Here is a 20,867-nt window from a genome sequence, read left to right as displayed (position 1 = left end):
CAAGGCAGCCCAAAGAGCCGTGATCCACTGTAGCTTAGTCACCGAAGGCCGCATAAAATGCACTGCCTCAGCAGCTTTCAACCATGTCTCAAGTAGATGCTGCTGTTCCTCCTTCTGTCATTTCTGGCTAGCCAAATGGGAAATAGCTAAGCCCCTAGCAAAGGCTTTAGCAGTCTCCCACAGCATGGATGAACTATTAGCCGTGCCTGAGTTGATAGTCAAGAATTCCTGAAACTCCTTCAAAAAGTATTCCACAAATTTCGAATCCTTAAGGAGAAAAGGTCCAAATGCCAGTGCCACAGACCTAGCCCTTCACTCTTGGCTTTAACCTCCAAATATACCGCCGTGTGATCACAGATAGCTAGGTTCCCAATTCTACAACCCATAATGGAATCCAGGAGGGCCGAAGGAGCCAGAAAGAGGTCAATCCTCGTGTGACATTTATGTGGGTTTGAAAAAAGGTGAAGTCCCTGCCGGTAGGGTGAAGACATTTCCAAATATCCACCAGCCCCAACTCCTCGTATAAGTCAACCACCTACTTGGCCTGCGAAGAAATAGTTGGGAGCCCACAAATCATCATGTCCACTGATGGATCCGAAAGACAACTAAAATTCCCCCCCTCTATAATAATGTACCGTGTTCCAAAAGCACTCAACTTAGAGAAAACACTAATCAAAAATTTGAGGAGATGCGCCAGAGGACAGAAGACATTTAAAATGCCATATTCCTCCACATGTATCAGGGCTTTAAGTATCACAAACCATCCCTGCTCATCTTTCATCTGCTCTAATAATGTGAACAGAAGATTTTTCTGGATAAATACCGCCATTCCCCTACTTTTAGTAGTAAAGGATGAAAAGAATAAGACCATAAGACCATAAGACATAGGAGTGGAAGTAAGGCCATTCGGCCCATCGAGTCCACTCCGCCATTCAATCGTGGCTGATGGGCATTTCAACTCCACTTACCAGCATTCTCCCCGTAGCCCTTAATTCCTCGAGACAACAAGAATCTATCAATCTCGGCCTTGAAGACGTTTAGTGTCCCGGCCTCCACTGCACTCCGTGGCAATGAATTCCACAGGCCCACCACCCTCTGGCTGAAGAAATGTCTCCGCATTTCTGTTCTGAACTGACCCCCTCTAATTCTAAGACTGTGTCCACGGGTCCTAGTCTCCCCGCCTAACAGAAACAATTTCCTAACGTCCACCCTTTCCAAGCCATGTATTATCTTGTACATCTCTATTAAGTCTCCCCTTAATCTTCTAAATTCCAATGAATACAATCCCAGGATCCTCAGCCGTTCCTCATATGTTAGACCTGCCATTCCAGGGATCATCCGTGTGAATCTCTGCTGGACACGTTCCAGTGCTAGTATGTCCTTCCTGAGGTGTGGGGACCAAAACTGGACACAGTACTCCAAATGGGGCCTAACCAGAGCTTTATAAAGTCATAACCCTCCTATTGTAATTTCAGGTGTTCCCCATCTTCAAGATGGATTTCTTGCAACAAAGCAATATCAACCCTTTCCCCCATAAGGCTAGAAAGCACTTTTTTTCCTTTTAACAGGCGAATGACTTCCCTTAATGTTCCAGGTGCACCATTTAATAATGACACTTAGCCATTTCCCCTTTCAGAGACCCTTGAACCCTCAGAAGGAGAACCCAACTTACAAAGCACCGAGCACAAGTAAATAAAGACTCATAGAATCAAAAAACTATATATACAAAATCTACTCCATCATAACTATAAACAACTATTACTACCAAAAAACTACAAAGAAAACCAACTATAAAACCTTGAATGGAAGATTCTTCCCCTGCCCATAGTGGGCACTCACCCTATCCATCCCCTCCTTCACAGCTCCTTCAAATCTGGACCGTGCCCCAGCCTTAGGCCAGAAAAAAGCAAGGAGATGACCTTTAAATCAACAGAAAAAAAGGCAAAGTCCAGATGAGCACTCCACCCATCCCTGGCTTCATGTCACCCCGACTTGTGACTAAAAGAGAAGCAGAACATAAAAAAGGGGGATAGACAACAAAGAACATCCACAAAATTTCTCATCAGAATATCCAGTTATTAAACAAAATAAGAACAACTTATTCCAAAGTCTTTTCTCCCCTTTCCAAAAAGGAAATTATTAGCGAGAAAGAAAGGAATAAAAAAAGGAAGGGAAAACATGGGGAAAAATAGAAAAGAGAACAAACATTAACCATATTCTTCAGGCCAATCCGTCTATTTTAAAGTGCCTACAAAGTTTTTAGCCTTATCCGTCGAGTCAAATGTATATACTGAGTCCTCGTGGCTGAAATGGAGCACTGCGGGGTATCTCATGGAGTACTGGATGCCCAGGTTCCTCAGCCTCTTTTTCAACTTCATTGAAGGACTTCCTCTTTCGGATACAGCTGCAGAGAAATCCTGGATAAACATGATTTTTGACCCCTTGTATAGCAGTGTCTGCGGATCTTTTCCCAGGGATCTGGAAGCTTCTATGACTTTTTGCTTGCCCTTATATGAGTGGAAGTGCACTAGGACCAAGCGGGGGTGCTGCACTGGACCTGACCTGTGCATTGTAACCTGATACGCCTTTTCAATCTGAAGCCTGCTGGACTCCATGTGAAAGCCCAAAAACTTCGGCAGCCAGTTTTCAAAGAAGCTGACTGGCTGCTCACCTTCCTCACCTTCAGGGAGCCCGACAATTCAGAGATTTGTTATCAATATGGTCTCGCAAGACCCGCACATCTCGCTCCAGCATCTGGATCTGACTGGATGAGGACTCCATCGCAGCTTCCGAGGCCTTAATTTGACCTCCTACCTCCTCCGAGGCCCTGGATCTACTTCTCATGCTTCTTCAGCATGGATGCAATATGTTGGACCTGGGCATGAATCTCCCCACGGATCTCCTCAATCGCAGTCCCACCTTTCAAGGTAAGTCTCTCCATCGCCGCAGCCAATTCTTGTGAATCTGCCAGGTCCCCGGGAGGTTCAGGAGAGGCTGCTGCTGCTGCTGCAGTCTCTGGTGTGGTAGATGCTGCAGGGGAGTGTCCTCCCTGCTGCTGTTTGCTTGCTCCTTTTCACTTTGGCACCCTTCCCACTCCCAAATATTAGCAAATATGTGTTCTGTAAGGTTTTAAACTAATATTTCCACCACATAAGTTGGCCAGGGATGGCAAAAATCACCAGTGTGCCTTGGCTGTTAGGCAGAGCTGTCCATAGCAATTCTACAGAATCGCCGCCATCTTGCCGAGTCCACTGCCACCATGTTTAATACCCAGCTGTACACCACTTCAGACACAGCAGACCAGGAGCTGGTCTCCACAATGTGGTCCTCAACTGAGATAACCAAACACATGGTTCAGGGGAAAGGAAAGCTCACTTGCAGCTTCCCAGACAGGGACTTGGAGGTGTTGGGATACAGGGTGCTAGAGGGTCCTTTTTTCCTGTGAAACAAGCTGCACTACCAGACCAAGCCATCCTGGACCAAATTACAGCCTGGTTGCCCAGCAGGAAGGTCAATGATTGACTGTGCTTTGGCAGAATACAAACCATCATCTTCTCTCTGCTATCTCACACTCATAATTATTCCACTGTACACATACCTTTCTCCAAAGCTCATAGACCACAACTCTCACCATTGCTAACAACATGTCCAGCCAACAGTTCTCACTTACCTCATTCTTCCAAACTACTTAGTTCCTGTCATCTGTACTTCCTGTTCACTCACTGACGTATCTTCACCATCACTCATCTCATCTATCACCTCTAAATGCTCTTCGAAGCACTTCCATCACAGCCAATCTCTCTATTTATCTCATTGCAGAATAAATAGCATCCCCTCCCTGTCCCCAGGGCCTCAACAAACCTGCACTGCTTGCACTTGTGTTGCAGGACTGGCCATGGGTCCTCAGTCATGGATCCCTGAGCCTTACTAACTGTGGCCAAACCCCTGGATTGAAATAAGATGAATCCCTTGACTGACAGTGATGGTACCCCAACTGAGTGTAGTCCTACTTGACCTTACTAATGACTGCTCCCCTTTGACTTCCACACATGGCCACTCGCTTCAACTACATGCAGAGCATTTACCCAAAGGTACATTCTGCAAATGTGTCATTGACATATTCCATGCCATACAGCTGTATGTCCACCTGGATGACTGTTCTGTACTCTCCGCTATCACAAGCTGCTTATTTCTAGCCCTGTGTTAAAAAGCAATGTAAGATTCAAAGGGTAACTAAGTACTGAAGACCCTGTGTACTAATAAAATAAAATGATCCACACACAAGCTTGCAGTCATACGTCAGTGCTGAAGTCCGTGAGTGGATGATAAGACAGTAAAATGAAGGAGAAAACAGCTAATAGAGACTCCAAGTTAGTGCAAAGTGAGTGAGTGCTGAGAAAACAAGCCAAGTGCACAAGCTACTTCCTGTGTATATGCATGAGAAATGTATGTGTCCCTACATGCATAGTGACCTGGCAGAAGCAAACAAATTATGGGTATCCCTGAGCTCCAAAGTGAAATGCTGAAGGGTTGAAGTGGTGTTTAGGTTGAGAATAAGCATTATACAAGCACACATATTATTTTGCCCTTCAGCCCCTTGAGCCTGCTCTGGCTGATCTAGTTGTAATCTTAAATCCATTTTCCTGTCTATCCCTAACCATCTTTCAACAACACACCTACCTCTGCCATAAAAAAATTTCAGGATTCAACTTCTTTCTACTTTTCAAGAACAGAATTCCAAAGGCCCGTGACACTGACAGAAACTATTTAGCCCCATCCCTGTATTAAATGCGACAGCCCTGACTCTTTAAATGGTGACCTCCTCGTTCTAGAATCTCCCAGAAAAGGAAACATCCTTTCTCCATTTACCCTGTCAAGACCCTTCAGGATTTTATGTTTCAATCAAATCACCTCTTCTAACCTCCAATGATTTAAACCTAACAATCTTTTCTTGTAAGGCAATCCACTCATTCCTGGCATTACTCCAGAAAAACTTCCTTAAGCAGCTTCAAATACATTTACATCCTTCCTCAAATAAGAAGACCCATGCTATATACAGAACTCCAGATGCAGTCTCACCAGAGTACTGCATAACTGAAGCATAGCCTCCATACTTTTCTATTCAATTTCCCTTATGATTAATAACATTGTAATAGTTTTCTGATTCATTGTTCCTGTACACTAACTGTCTCTGATTCATGCACAAGAACAATTAGATTCCTCTGTATCTCTGAACTCCGCAATCTTTCATCACTTAGAAAATGCGCTTCTTTTTAATTCTTCCTACCATATGGACAATTTCACATTTTCCAACATTTCATTCCATTTGCCACAACTTTGCCCACTTACTCAACATATCGCTATCTCCTCCTAACCTCCTTGTGTCCTCTTCACAACTTATTTTTCTTACTAACCATCTAACTTGACCAAATCTGGCAACCAGAACTTCTGTCCCTTTATCCAACAAAGAACTCGGTGGCTCATCGTTTGTTACATCATGTCAACTCAAAAAATATCCATTTATAGTTACTTTTACTTCCTTTAAGCCAGCCAATCTCTTATCCACACCAATATACTACCATCTACAGAAAGAGCTTTTATTTTCTCTAATAACCTTTGATGTGGCATCTTATCAAACGCCTTTTGGAAATCAAAGTACAGTACATCCATTGTCTCCATTTAATCCATAACATATGATCCTTCCTTAAGGAACTCTAACTGATTGGTCAAACATGATTTCCCTTTCACAAAAATATTTTGATTCTGTCTGATTGTCTTGAACTTTATCCAAGTGCCCTGCTATAGCTCATTTAATAATAGCTTTTAACATTTTATTTCTGACAGATGTTAAGCTAATTGTCTTCTGTCTCCCTCACAATTTAAATAAAGGAGGTACATTTGTTATCTTCCAATCCAATGGCACTGTCCCCAAATCAAGGAGGTTTCAAGAAATTAGAACCAATAAATCAGTAATTTCATTAACTACTTCTGAACCAGGAGGGAACATGAGGAGTCGTTGGCAGGTAGGATCAAGGAAAACCCTAAAGCTTTCTGTAAGTATATCAGGAGTAAAAGAATGACTAGAGAAAGATTAGTGACAGTCAAGGATAGTAGTGAGAAGTTGTGTGTTGAGTCCGAGGAGATAGGAGACGGTGTAAATAAATATTTTTCATCAGTATTCACACTGGAAAATGACAATGGTGAAAAGGAGAATACTGAGATACAGGCTAATAGACAAGACAGGATTGAGGTTCACAAGGAGGAGGTATTAGCAATTCTGGAAAGTGTGAAAATAGATAAGTCCCTGGGCCGGATGGGAATTTTCCTAAAATTCTCTGGGAAGCCAGGGAAGAAATTGCAGAGCCATTGGCTTTGATCTTCATGTCATCATTGTCTACAGGAATAGTACCAGAAGACTGGAGGATAGCAAAAGCTGTTCCCTTGTTCAAGAAGGGGAGTAGAGACAACTCTGGTAATTATAGACCAGTGAACCTTACTTTGGTTGTGGGTAAATTGTTAGAAAAGATTATATGAGATAGAATTAATAATAATCTGGAGAGAAATAAGTTGACTAGGATAGTCAATGTGGTTTTGTGAAGGGTAGGTAGTGCCTCACAAACCTTATTGAATTCTTTGAGATGAGGTGGATGAGGGTAGAGCAGTTGACATGGTGTATATGGATTTCAGTAAGGCATTTGATAAGGTTCCCCATGGTAGGCTATTGCACAAAATACAGAGGCATGGGATTGAGGGTGATTTAATGGTTTGGATCAGAAATTGGCTAGCTGAAAGAAGACAGAGGATGGTGATTGATGGGAAATGTTCATCCTGGAGTTCACTTACTAGTGGTGTACCACAGGGATCTGTTTTGGGGCCACTGCTGTTTGTCATTTTTATAAATGATCAGATGAGGGCATAGAAGGATGGGTTAGTAAAAGTATAATGTGATTCACTTTGGAAGAAGCAACAGGAATCAAGAGTACTGGGCTAATAGTAAGATTCTTGGTAGTGTAGATGAGCAGAGAGATCTCGGTGTCCATATACATAGGTGCTTGAAAGTTGCCACCCACGTTGATAGGGTTGTTAAGAAGGCATATGGTAGAGGGATTGAGTTCCATAGCCATGAGGTCATGCTGCAGCTGTACAAAATTCTGGTCCAGCTGCACTTGGAGTATTGCGTGCAGTTCAGGTCATCGCATTGTAGGAATGATGTGGAAGTTTTGGAAAGGGTTTAGAGGAGATTTACCAGGATGTTGCCTGTTATGGACAGAATGTCTTATGAGGAAAGGCTGAGAGACTTGAGGCTGTTTTCGTTAGAGGGAAGAAGGTTGAGAGATTACTTAATTGAGACATATAAGATAATCAGAGGGGTGAGATAGGATGGACAGTGAGAGCCTTTTTTCTCGGAAGTTGATAGCTAGCATGAGAGGACATAGCTTTAAATTGAGGAGTGATAGATATAGGGCAGATGTCAGAGGTAGTTTCTTTACTTTCAGAGAGTAGTAGGGGCGTGGAATGCACTGTCTGCAACAATAGTAGATCACCAGCTTTAAGGGCATTTAAATTGTCATTGGATAGACATATGGATGAAAATGGAATAGTGTAGGATGGATAGGCTTCATTTTGGTTTCACAGGTCAGCGCAACATCGAGGACCGGAGGACTTGTACTGCGTTGTACTGTTCGATATTCTATGTTCCTTTAAGACCAAAAGATGAAAAACATCAGAGCCTGAGTCTGTAGGTCCAACAATTTTCTCAGTATCATTTCTCTGGGTACTTGAGTTTTCTCACTCCCTTTCATTTTCTGCTTTTTCGCTACTTCTGAAATAATAGTTCTATCCTATACAGTGAAAACAGATTAAACATATTTATTAGTCCATAACACATAAGAGCAAAGTTTGACCATTCAACCCATTGAATCCGCTCTGGTATTTGATCACGATTGATATGTTTCTCAATTCCTTTCTCCTGCCTTTTCCCCATAACCTTTTGATCCCTTTATCAATCAAGAACCTATCGATTTCTACCTTAGAGACACTCAATGACTTGGCTCCACAGCACTCTGCAGAAATGAATTCATCCTGGCTGAAGAAATTCCTCCTCATCTCAGTTTTAAAAGGTCATTCCTTCACTCTGAGGCTGTGTCCTTGCATCTGAATCTCTCCTACCAGTGGAAACAGCCCCATGTCAACTCTCTCCAGGCCTCTCAGTATTCTGTAAGTTTCAATCAGATTCCCTCTTATCTCTCTCAACTCCATTGGGTACAAACCCAGAGTACTCAACCATTCCTCATTTGATAAGCCCTTCATCCTTCAGATAATTTTTGTAAACCTCCAATGCAGGCACATCATTCCTTAGATATAAGTCTGAAACTGCTCACCATATTCCAAATGTGGTCTGACCACAGTTTTATACAGCCTCAGCAGTACATTTATGCCCTGATATTCTAGCTCTCTTGAAATATATGCTAACAGTGCATCTGTCCTCCTAACTGCCAACTGAACCTGCATGTTAACTTTAAGAGAATCTTGAACTAGGACACTCAAATCCATTTGTGCTTCAGATTTCTGAAGATTGTTCCTGTTCAGAAAAAAAGCCTACATCTTATTCTTTCAAAGTGCATAACCTCACACTTGACTACATTGAATACCATCTGCCAATTCTTTGCTGACTCTCCTAGTCTATCCAAGTCCTTCTGTCTGCTTCCTCAGCACTACCTGTCCATCTACCTATCTTTGTGTCATCTGTAAACATAGCAACAATGCCCTCAATTCCTTCATCCAGATTGTTAGTGTATAATGTGAATAGTTGTGGTCCTAACATGTATCCCTGTGGAACTCCACTAGTCACCAGCTGCCATTATGAAAAAGACCCTTATATCCCCACTCCCTACTTTCTGCCAGCCAGCCAATCCTCAATCCATGCCAGTACCTTGGCCCGAACACCATGGGCACTTATCTTATTCAGCAGCATCCTATGTTGCACCTTATCAAAGGCCTTTTACAATTTATCTGCAATTTCCTTATTTTCTAATATTAATGCTCCAGATTCACTTTTTATAATATTAATGTTCACTTTGTTAAATTTATGTTTCAAATCATTTATAGAAACTCTTACTATCTGTTCTTATATTTCTAAATTTTTTCTCACACTTCCCTTATTCCCTCTTTAATAATTGTTTGAACATTCTTTGCTGATTTCTTGAATAAAAGCATCTAATCCTATCTTCTGACTTGTCACCTGTCTGCAAGATTCAGTGCTTTTTCTTTGAGGATGATACTTTCTTTAATATTTCTAATTTACCACAAATGATGAATTCATCTGTTGAAATTTTTCTTAACTGTTAGAATGTACCAACTCTTAATATTCTGAAATATCATCTTAAAGGTCTACCACTGCATTTATGTTGGCTATTCTCTCCCTCAATTTACTAATTCACTTAGCCAGCTCTGTTTCCATCATAATTGCCCTTATTTAAATTTTGAAATGCAGTCTCATATGCATCCCCCCCCTCCCTAAAACCATTTGTAAAATTCCATCATATTATGAATGCTGCTACCTTAGAACATAGAACATAGAAGGATACAGCGCAGTACAGGCCCTTCGGCCCTCGATGTTGCGCCGACCGAATCCTACCTAACCTATACTAGCCCAATAACTTCCAAATGCCTATCCAATGCCCGCTTAAATGACCATAAAGAAGGAGAGTTCACCCCAGTACCTTGGGGTGCCCTCACTCTGGATGAAGGATAATTCATTGATCCTATCTGTGAAATTACTATGGCTTTAAGAGGTGCATTTTGTCCTTTTATTGAGAAAAGTTGAGATGGTGGTGAAAAACTGTCTGCTCCAAAGCCAACAAAATAAACATCTTGTCAGGCCTTGTTTATTTTTTAAAAGTTGGAGCAAAAGAAGCAGCCTGAATGGGTGGGGCTAAGCTCCCACAGAACCAGGTTTGGTTTCAGTTTTAGCCTTCAGTTGCTGCGATCTTGAAGCTGGATGTGGAAGCTCTTATTCTTCTCTCTGTTACAGCTGCACATTGGGGCTCTCTTCCTGTAGCTAGATTTGTCTCTGAGATCATCTATTTTACTGAATTTGCCTTTGCCAAAGGTGTATTTATGGGATGCTATTACATTGGAATAGTATGTATATAACATATATATATAAAACACACATACTATTCCAATATAATAGCATCCCATAAATACACCTTTGGCAAAGGCAAATTCAGTAAATTAGATTATCTCAGAGACAAATCTATATATATATATATAATATAAAACTTTGTTAAGCATTTCAATAGAGTTAAACTTAAGCCAAATCTCTTCTTTTATTTTTTTCAGTATTTTAATTATCGTGTATGAATAAAGTGTATTTTGTTTCAAGCCTGGTAGGTTTGACCAATCGAGTCGCATCCAGAATGCCACCCCTTACCCTTACCTTTAAAGTAAGAAAAGTTAGGGTCTACACTATCTTCTTAATATATTTTGAGGGGAATTGGTCTGGCCCACAACAAATCACATTACACAATACCAAGTCTAGAGTAGCCTGCTGCCTGATCACTTCCAGAACAAGCTATTCTAACAAACTACATTGAAAACTTCTCCTAAACTGTTCAGTTAGGTTACATTTGCATTTCTGTCTTTTCCGGTTGATATGTAGATTAAAATTGCTCATGGTTATTTTCATGCTTCTTGGTGACAAGCTCTCATGATTTCTTCCTTTATGCTCCACCCTACTGTGTAGCTTGTTATGAGGCCAGAAAACCAGTCCTAAAATTAGCTTTTGTCTTTATCTTTGCTCATTTGTTAGAATACTGAATGGACTCACAAACTCTTAATATTTGCCTGTACCTGTGTTTTTACTTTTGGTGCTATTAAGTATTATTTACTATCTATACTACTTAACTCTGTGATCTGCCTGAATTGCTCGCAAGACAAAGCTTTTCACTGTGCCTCGGCACACATGACAATAAGTTCAATTCAATTCATTTTTACCTAAATTGTTTCCACAACTTGATTCCCTGAGCTTAGGTCATAGAATTATAAAGAGTCATAGAGGGTACAGTACAGAAACAAACCCTTCCGTCCAATTTGCCCAAGCTGACCTGATGTCATAAATTAATGTAGTTCCATTTTCCATCATTTGACCCATATCCCTCTAAACCCTTCCTATTCATATACCCATCCAGATGCTTTTTAAATGTTGCAATTGTACCAGACTACACCACATCTTCTGGCAGCTCATTCCATACACACATTATCCTCTGTCCCTTAGGTCCCTTTTAAATCTGTCCCCTCTCAACCTAAACCTACGTCCTCTAGTTCTGGACAGCCCCCACCCCAGGGAAAAGACCTCATCTACTTACCCTGCCAATGCCCCACATAATTTGATAAACCTCTATAAGGTCACCCCTCAGCCTCTGACAATCCAGGGAAAACAGCTCCAGCCTATTCAGGCTGTCCCTATAACTGAAACTTTCCAACCCTAGCAACATCTTCGTAAATCTTTTTGGAACCCTTTCGAGTTTCACAACATCAAGGAGACCAAAAATGCACACAATATTTCAAAAGTGGCCAAGCTAATGTTGTGTACAGCCACAACATGACCTCTCAACTCTGGTACTTGAGGCTCTGACCAATAAAGGAAAGCATACCAAACAACTTCTTCACTATCTTATTTACCTGCAACTCCACTTTCAAGGAGCTATGAACCTGCACTCCAAGGTCTCTTTGTTCAGCAACACTCCCCAGGAACTTGCCTTTAAGTGTATAAGTCCTGCCCTGATTTGCCTTCCCAGCACCTTGCACTTATCTAAATTCAACTCCATTTGCCACTCTCAGCCCATTGGCCCATCTGATCATGATTCTGCTGTACTTTGAGGTAACCTTCTTCACTGTCCACTACATTTCTCCATTGTGCTACTATCATCATAAACTAACAGAGCCATTCCTCCACTTTTTCTTAGTTTCCTGTAATTTCTAAATGTCCTTGACACCTCTCCTCACTTCATGTTTCAGATCCGAATCCATGTTATCCTACAGTCACCTGTAATGATTACAGGTATTGATTTCGGTTTGCACTCTCAATTAATCCATTTTATTTTGCATGGTATGTGCATTCAGATGCAGGGCCTTTAATTTTATTCTTTTATTCTTTTTGTAAACTCTAGTTTTGTCTTCTGTTGGTTACCTGCTCCATGCATATTTTCTATCTCTTCCTGTCATGGTTTATTTAACTGTTCACATATTGATACCTTTTTGTTTGGCATTGACTCAACTCTTTGATTGACCACATCTGCCTAAATTTGATCCCTTGTCCCCACTTTTCAAAATTCTCTCTTTTCCCCCAATTAAGTGGTTGGCAAGAAGACCAGTCACAGCATAGCTACCACGGAGTTTGTCCCTTCGGTATAAATTCCGTTGTTTCTTACACTGCTACCAGTGCCCCATAAACTGGAATCCAAGTCTCCTACACTGATGCTGGAGTGAAGCTTGTGTTTGCCATACTAACCTGCAAGCTTTAACTAGTCTACAGAAATTCACCACATTGGTTTCGAATTGAGCATAAAACATCAATTAAAATAAACCCAGCATGGACCAACTAAACAGGGACCTGTAAAAATAAGTGAATTGGGTGGCATTCACCAAGTTACTACATTAATTATTGTGTCTATTTGCTATATTTAAATGCCATCATACTTACTGATAATAGTGATAAGGTATAATTGGGGATTGAACGTTTACATTGAGCAGATATGTTGATGAACTAAACATGAGATTCCCCTATGGCTGTCACACTACCTTAAGTGCAAAGTAGTAACACTTCCATCTGTCTGACAGATGCAATGTTGACCCTTCTGAATTGTTCAAGCTCAACTTAATATACTGTAAGTGTTTTAACTTAGCTCCATAAACAACCTTCGTGCCTGGATGAGAAATTTTGCCGGATAATGGTTGCAGATGGAAATATGTAAGAAAAATAATAAATTCAAAGTTTGTGAAAAGATTTGTAGCTCGGGTGCTCATTGTTGTGGTTCTGTTCGCCGAGTTGGGAATTTGTGTTGCAGACGTTTCGACCATGAAACGACATGACCAGCTATCCTTAGTAGCCACACACGCAGATGACAAGCAACATGAGTTTGACTGGGACAACACTACTATTATAGGACAAGCCAAACAGAGAACAGCCAGGGAATTCCTAGAGGCATGGCACTTATCCACTGATTCAATCAATAAGCACATCGACCTGGACCCAATATACCGGCCACTGCAACAGACAGCTGGAACTGACAACCGGAAGCAGCAGAGACAAACCACTATAAATGCCAGAGGAAAGGTCACAGAAGTGCTTCACAGGAGGCTCCCAAGCACTGAGGATGTCACCTAGACAGGGGACGAAACGTCTGCAACACAAATTCCCAGCTCGGCGAACACAACCACAACAAAAATAATAAATACTTGCCAATCACTCTAAGTAACCTAAGTCATGAAGTTAGTGGAAATCCTGTAGAAAGCTGGACAGCTAGTCATTCTGCTTTGCAGAACACCTGTCGGAAATTCCATAATAGGCTTAATATTTTCATTAAAATAGAGAGCAATGTTTTATTACTACAGAGCATCTTTTCACTTCATTTGCTGCAAAATAATAAATATGTTTGCTCAAACAGAAAGTAATAAACAGTATTTGAGTTCTAAAAGTGTAAAACATTTATCTGTGACTCAAATTTCCAGAGAACTCCAATGTTCAAACATATTTACACAGAGTGCAAATTGATACATTCATTTATAAGGAATCTCACACCAAATATGCAGAAGTAATATTCAGACATTGGGTTCTTCCTAGTGGAGTCGTTAAAGGACCATATGGTTCAAATACAAATTAAAAGCGACATTGTAATTGAGAGATAAGTGTAGAATTTAAATTGCAAAAGCAATATTGCAATCAAAGAACAATAGTTTGCTGATTACTGCCAATAGCATTTAATAATTATTAATAGAAATTATACCAAAAGAAGTTGTTCAGTATACCATCCTCCTAAGTAGATAGTTGCTTATTGCTGGAATTAGGATGAAAGAATTAAAGAAAATGTGTTGTTGAGATATCTAGACTACTGCATGCTTATCTAAACATCTGTATAAAAGATGTGTACTTTATAAATAAATAAGTAGTTTCTGTTTCTGACCAGTACTGCATGAAGTTTACATCATGTAAGTACAGGTTTTATAAATTGATTCTTCAAACAACAGTAGTTATGTTCCAATAATGTGCACATGTGGCTTAGTAGGTAACTGCATAGTAATTATGTTACAAATGAGTTCTTATCACTTTCACTCATGTAAAATATTTATTATGCCTTGCTGGTCTCTTTCATATATATCATCTGAATATCACTTTTCTTAAGATCCCATGTTCTTGTAAAATTACTGTTGCAGTCATTTGAAAATGACGTGAGTTGTTGCACAATGAGATAATGGAGATGTCCAGCTGCATTAAACCTACTGAAAAATGCATTAACAGAAATTTTGGAAGATGCAGTGTGTCTGTCTTTACAATAAAATATTACTAAAACTTTAATTTATAAGTGACTTAATGAAATGAAATAAAATTTAAAAATTCATTCTTTGAGAATGTGTTGCTGGTCACTATCCATTATCATTTTGTTACAATAAAAATAGAACCTTCCTTTTAAAAACTGATCAAGTATCAGTCAATATCTAAGTTGATTGAATCTCTTCTAGTCATTAACATAATGATGGAGCATTAAATTGAAGCTGTCATAAAGATTTCTATTTTGAATGTATTCAGTGATATATCTGTTTGTTTACTGTAAACCTGTTGGGTAAACGTTATCAGGATATTATTGAGTAGCACAGAGCTACTTTTCTGTGAGCTTTCATATTTGTCTCCTTTCAATAATTTCACAAATGCTGCTGGCAAGAATATTCTTATCTTTAATCCAATATTGCTTTCCTGATGTTTGTTTCTTCACCAGTATGTTCAGCCATGTTCCATTAAGATAAATCAAGTCCTCTGGGATGAAACGATTTCTGTCAAGAAAAACACATTTGAACCAAAAAGAAATTACTTCATTTGGACACAGTTTATGGTCAAAACCCAGTTCTCCTGTCTGCATGATCATTCCAAAGGCCATAGCATACTTCTGAAGGATCAAAGGAGTGTTTTCTATCAATTTAGAGTCTGCCCAAGAACATAGAGGGAATTGAGTCAAAAGGTGCAACATTCTGTCACTATAGTGATGTTCCTGTATATAAGCAAATATTTAACATTTCAAGACATCTGAAATAATTCTTCACCAAAGATTGAACATCTTTATCAAATTGTTGTTTCAAATAATCTCAAACACAATTGCAGACAATTAAACATCTTTTTGACTAAGGCTGGTTGAACTAATATAAGATTATTGGATTGTCAATGGTAGATTGTTTAAAATTGGTTTAAAAAATGTTCCTTTGAAAAGTGATGTTGCAGCTTTACTCTTCTCTATTTATGTCAGGCAGGGGATGATTTAGCTCATTGCTTTAATAGTTGACCCTGGATATAAACTGAAAATAAAATACAAAATAGCCATCCCATTTCTGCCACAGTGAATGCCAACATATGTTTTTAGTGTTGTTTCTAACATGACTTGACGTCTGAATTCACTTCAATTATTGGTAAATTGATTTTGTTTTTGTTAGGAGGAAAAGGTTTTGCTAAGGAAAAACATAGAATCTTTGCATTTATCTACAAGACAACCGGGATAATTTGAACTGGCTTAATATTCCTGAAATGTTTTCAGAGGATACTGTCTGCAAATATTTCCTTTGCAAAGCTCTTGTTGATATTTGTATCTTATTACTTTTCTTATATAAGATTGACTGATAGATTCTAACAAAAAAAAAATCAGATTTCAGTATATTTTATTGAACAAAATTGAATATTGGAGACACTAGTTCAATCGTTTTCATCACAGTGGAAACAATAAAGATCCAACAGACTTCAATTCAGACATGTATCAAACAGCAGCATGCATTGTGAATTGAGGAAACAGGTAATTAAAGGGAAATTGTAAGATATTACCTTCAAGACTCTATTAGTTGATAAATTTACTTTGTTTTCACTTCATATGTTTTTAGCTAAGGGATCTTTAACAGAAGAAAATTACTATAGGTGTACTAGATTCCTGAACCCAAAAGCAATACTGTAGCAATCTGTTTGTTTTATTTTGTCAGTATGACAATAAAAAGTCTGTGGTGTTGAATGGATTTACTATACATGTGAGGTAACATTGCCTATGTGGCTTTAAGTGAAGGGCACAAAGAAATGTGATATTTGTTTATTTTTATATTGATTAATGTAAGAAATTATTAAAGATCCTTTTGCATTCTTTTTTCTAAGTAATATATCTATTTTTACTTCATAGCACTGCTTATAGATTTTTATTAACCATAAGTCTCATTGTTGACAAAATAAGAATAGAAGATGCTCCATCATTTGAAGGATAGGTGCCAGTACATAATTTACTTAGGCTTTGCATTCTCTTGTGTAGCTGGACACTTTCTACTAATAATCACCTCCACTACATAGGCAGAGGTAACCCTTGCTTTGCCAACTGACATTACCAAGATAGTTAATAATGATTTTTGACATTCCACATAAATTACAGGGCTCTCTCTTCCCCTTTCTCCAGAAAATGGAAGACATTATTACAAACCAAAAAAAGAAATAATCAAATTTCTGGAAAGATTTTACAGCTTTGGAGGCTTCCAGTGAACGATGGGTGCTCTTATGGAGATGGACGATGAAAAGCAAAATAATATCTCCCAACTCTGATTGTTCAAATATATTCTACAACACAGAAAGCTCCAAACAGGCTGGAGCAGGCATGGGGCAGGAAGGTTAAGTACAGAAGAAGGCACAATACTTCAGATTGGCAGCAGACTGCAGCAAGAATAATCTAATCAAAACTAAATTCAATTATCTATTCCCAGGGCAGACTCCCGAGGCTACTGCACTGAATACTAGGATAGCTCCTCCTAGACATCTTTTCCAGTCAAAGTCGCTTGATGAATGCAGATGAAATTTGAAATATGAAAATCTAAAATAATTTATGAAAGTTGTCAGAAATTTGGACTGCTGGTGGTATAATTTCCTCAGAGACAAGGCAGTCTGGCTCATTGCTTCCAGTTTTAAAGCAGGCCTTGGTCTTCCAGTAGATGGATCAAACCTTCTAAAATGCTGTTTCAGACAAATTACAGCTCATTACAAACAGCCTTACACCATGCCATTATGTCACAGGAAATCTTTTTTCATTTGCACAAATTTGCCTGGAATTTTTTTTATTTATTTGAGTATCCATTATCGGATGTAAAATTGAATTACTAACAATTATTTTCTGAGAGGCGGATGTTTGTGTACATTCAGTAAGTGGGCACTATGTGAGTGTAACATATTGCACTGTTCATTTTAAGCAATTGTACTGGGATTAAACACATACACTATATAAACATTTTAAAGAATCGCGGTGTGAGTAATATCAATCAATTGAGATAAAATTTAAAATTATTTTATTAGAAGGCATATTTACTGCTGTGAAAGGTTAAAGTACAAATAAATAATGGCCGTGTATCACATTATGTGAATGATAAATGAAATAATACTAAATATCCATAATGTCTTTGCGCAGTGGGTTTATATGTAAAGCACTAACATATTGCAACAAGATAGCAATAACTAGATGTGTATGTATATCTATATATTTATATATACACACAAGAGAATATCATTTAATTGTTGTTTGCACTCTGGAGTTAACATGATGCTGAACACAATGAACACTGGATATAGCTTATATTTAATGCTAATGAGAAGAATGCTGGTCCCAACTACATGGCCTCTCCAAGTGGGGGTTCAAATATACAAATAGGATGGTTTTGTATCTTCTCAGCAACCCACTACTGCAGGAAACTGTGTAATAGCACTTAAATAAATAGAAGCGCTGGGTAAGAGATTATTGCTTGTATTATGCTATTGTAGACATAGTTGCCCCATGGTCTGACATAACTGCATGAATGTGGGACAAGACAAATGCAATGTATGGCTGTGGGATAGTATTGAAGCATGACCCCATATCTGGAGGGTTGAAAGTTATGGATCTATTGATTGCTCCTGGAGTTTTGAAGTGTGTCTGCCAAGGTCTGCCTGCTGGTAGCTGGCTGGTCTGTCTGTCTGCCTGTTGGGCAACAAAGTATTTCAATGGAACCACAGGCAGCTTTTCTTCAAACATCCATGAAGTTGCGCTTTCTTTTATGATAACCGACCACAGAAAAAAAAGTGGCCCCATCAGGAAAGAAGAAAAGAGTGATAGAAAGAATCTGCCTTGAAAAGCTTAAATAACTTTCTTCAACATTTAGATTAGAAATTGTACTTTTTATAAGTGTGATGTTAGAAGCGCATTCTAACAGTTAATACATTCTAAACCTTTATTATAAAGCCCACACAAATATTGTGTTTGTTCACTTTATTCTAAAAAAGACCCGGAAAGTATGAATAAGAGTCTCACAAAGAAATAGTGATGAGTCTAAAGCAGTTTGTTTCAACAAGAGTTTTTGTGCCTGTTTTCTCAAGTGACATTACAGCACAATTGAAAAGGAGCTTAATCCTAAGTCAAAGCATTATTTCATTCCTTCCTACAATAAAAAAAAGATGAAACTATTTTAAATTCAGTGTTAAAAGAATTCACTTCATTTGTTTTAAAAGTTTCCTGCACAAAGGCCTCTCATTAACGTGAACCTGGATATCACAAGAACTTAATTAAAAGAAAGAATCTTTAAGACCCAAATGCATATCTGAAATCCATAAGGAAGTGTTTTTGGTATCATATTTATTTATTTTTGGTGGATAACAGTTTCCATGATGTTGTAACAGACTTCATTTGTTGAAACAAATCCCTTAATATTGAAGAGAGGAATTCATAGTTGTTTTAAAAAGAAATATGAAGGCACTGTAAAACAAGAGGAAGGGGTGAGGGTTTGGGAAGGGAGTTAGTCTGCATGATTCCTGTGGAGGAAATCACTGGCACAATGGACTTGACTTGTTTCAGAGCTGTAAATTCTATGACTGAAAAGTAAATTTGCATTGAAGAATTATGATATATTTTTATTGTAATTCTATAATGTTAAATAATTCTACTGCACGATATTTGGAATTAGCCTTCTGCAGATCATATTGTTGCAGATATGCAAAGATGAACATAGTACTTTTTAAGAGTGAAAAATATATAAGATTATTGTTTTTCCTTTTTTTCATAGTTTTGTTTCAGTGACCAGCTTATTGCATCTGTTTAAGATTTAAGAAATGCTTAGAGCATCTGTTAAAAGTGAGTGGAATTTAGTAATACTTTCTGTCAGCTGATTAAACAGAAGTTGATTTTGTATAGTGAGACCCATAGTGTATCTGGACTGGGTATAACATATGCACTTGCTAGGTGTGATTTTGGTGGGGGCTTACTACATGAAAAATAGGGCAGGTGCCATTTTCAGACATACTTTGAGCTCATTCCTGTTGCATGGAGGGTGGATGTGTGTTGGAATTGGCAACTCACCCAGCATATGTAGATAAAAGCTCTCAAATGACCCCAATAGTATATTTATGCCCAAAAATGCTGCTGTGGGCAGTTGAATGGAGAATGGGCAGTGCATTTTAAGCACTTACATAATGGAAAGAAGAGGTAGCATCTCTTGAAGGACAGCTCTGCATGCAACAAGGGTGCTCAGAGATGCCACCCCACCATTTTTTCCACAGCCCCCTCCAGCCGGAACCTGGCCCTTCAGCTGCCTCTCTCCCTTTCCTAGGCTCTAGCATATTTTCTCACAGTGAAAGCCTGAGACTTACCATTCTGTGACAGCCAAGCTCCTCCTTGGGCCTCTTCCTATATGACAGGCAGCACCCACAAGTGAACTCTGGCACTCCTGGGAGTGAAGGAGCTCTTAGCAATCAGACTATTGATTGTAAGGGGAGGTCCCATAAACTTAGCTTATCCGCAAACCATCAAAATTGCAATGAGTGAGTCAGTTTTGAGACAATGTCTCTTCTAGGTGGGCGAGCTCTCTGTATCCTCCCAGAACCCAAATAAATTTATTTTCAATGTTAATGAACTATATTGCCTTGTCTCGGTCTGATCTCTTTTCTGTTTGTATGGAAGCAAAACACGAGAAAGCTGAAATAAAAAAGTACACAATACTCAGTATATCTTGCAACATCTGTGGAGAAACAAAAGCTTTTTTTTAGAATCAATTACTGTTGATCATAACCGTGCAAGGTCATCGACTTGAAGCATCCACTCGGTTTCTCTCTCCTGCACAGATGCTGCAAGTTCTGCTTAGTTTTCCCAGTACTTTCAGTTTTTATTTCTTATGCTCTGTGTTTAAACTCTTCAGTTTCATTTTGGTTAAAAATCATGCCGTGTGACCATTATTAAATATTTGCTATATGTTAGAACATAATTTAATTCAATACCTGACAAAATTTTAATGAAGAAAACCAATTAATGACTATCCCATTTTTTAAACGGTAAGTAAAATCTGAACTACTAATTACACCATTTGGTGCAATCTTTGCTGCAGGGTTTGGTGCCATTAAAAGAGTAGACGGTCTGCAGACTAGATTCAAACTATACTAAATAGTGTGACTGTGTTGAGAATGCATTAAAGAAAGCACAAAAAGACCAAGTTAGAATTATGATTGTTCTGTGAACCTGCAGAAATCTCAGTTATTTATATGCTTCACTTTTCAGTTTCAGTTATAATTATCTTCTAAACATTTAAAACATAAATCTAGTGATAAATTAGGCACTTGCTCCATA

This window comes from Hemiscyllium ocellatum, chromosome 1 (genome assembly GCF_020745735.1).
Source record: "Hemiscyllium ocellatum isolate sHemOce1 chromosome 1, sHemOce1.pat.X.cur, whole genome shotgun sequence".
Lineage (NCBI taxonomy): Eukaryota > Metazoa > Chordata > Chondrichthyes > Orectolobiformes > Hemiscylliidae > Hemiscyllium > Hemiscyllium ocellatum.
This window is presented reverse-complemented; position numbering follows the sequence as displayed.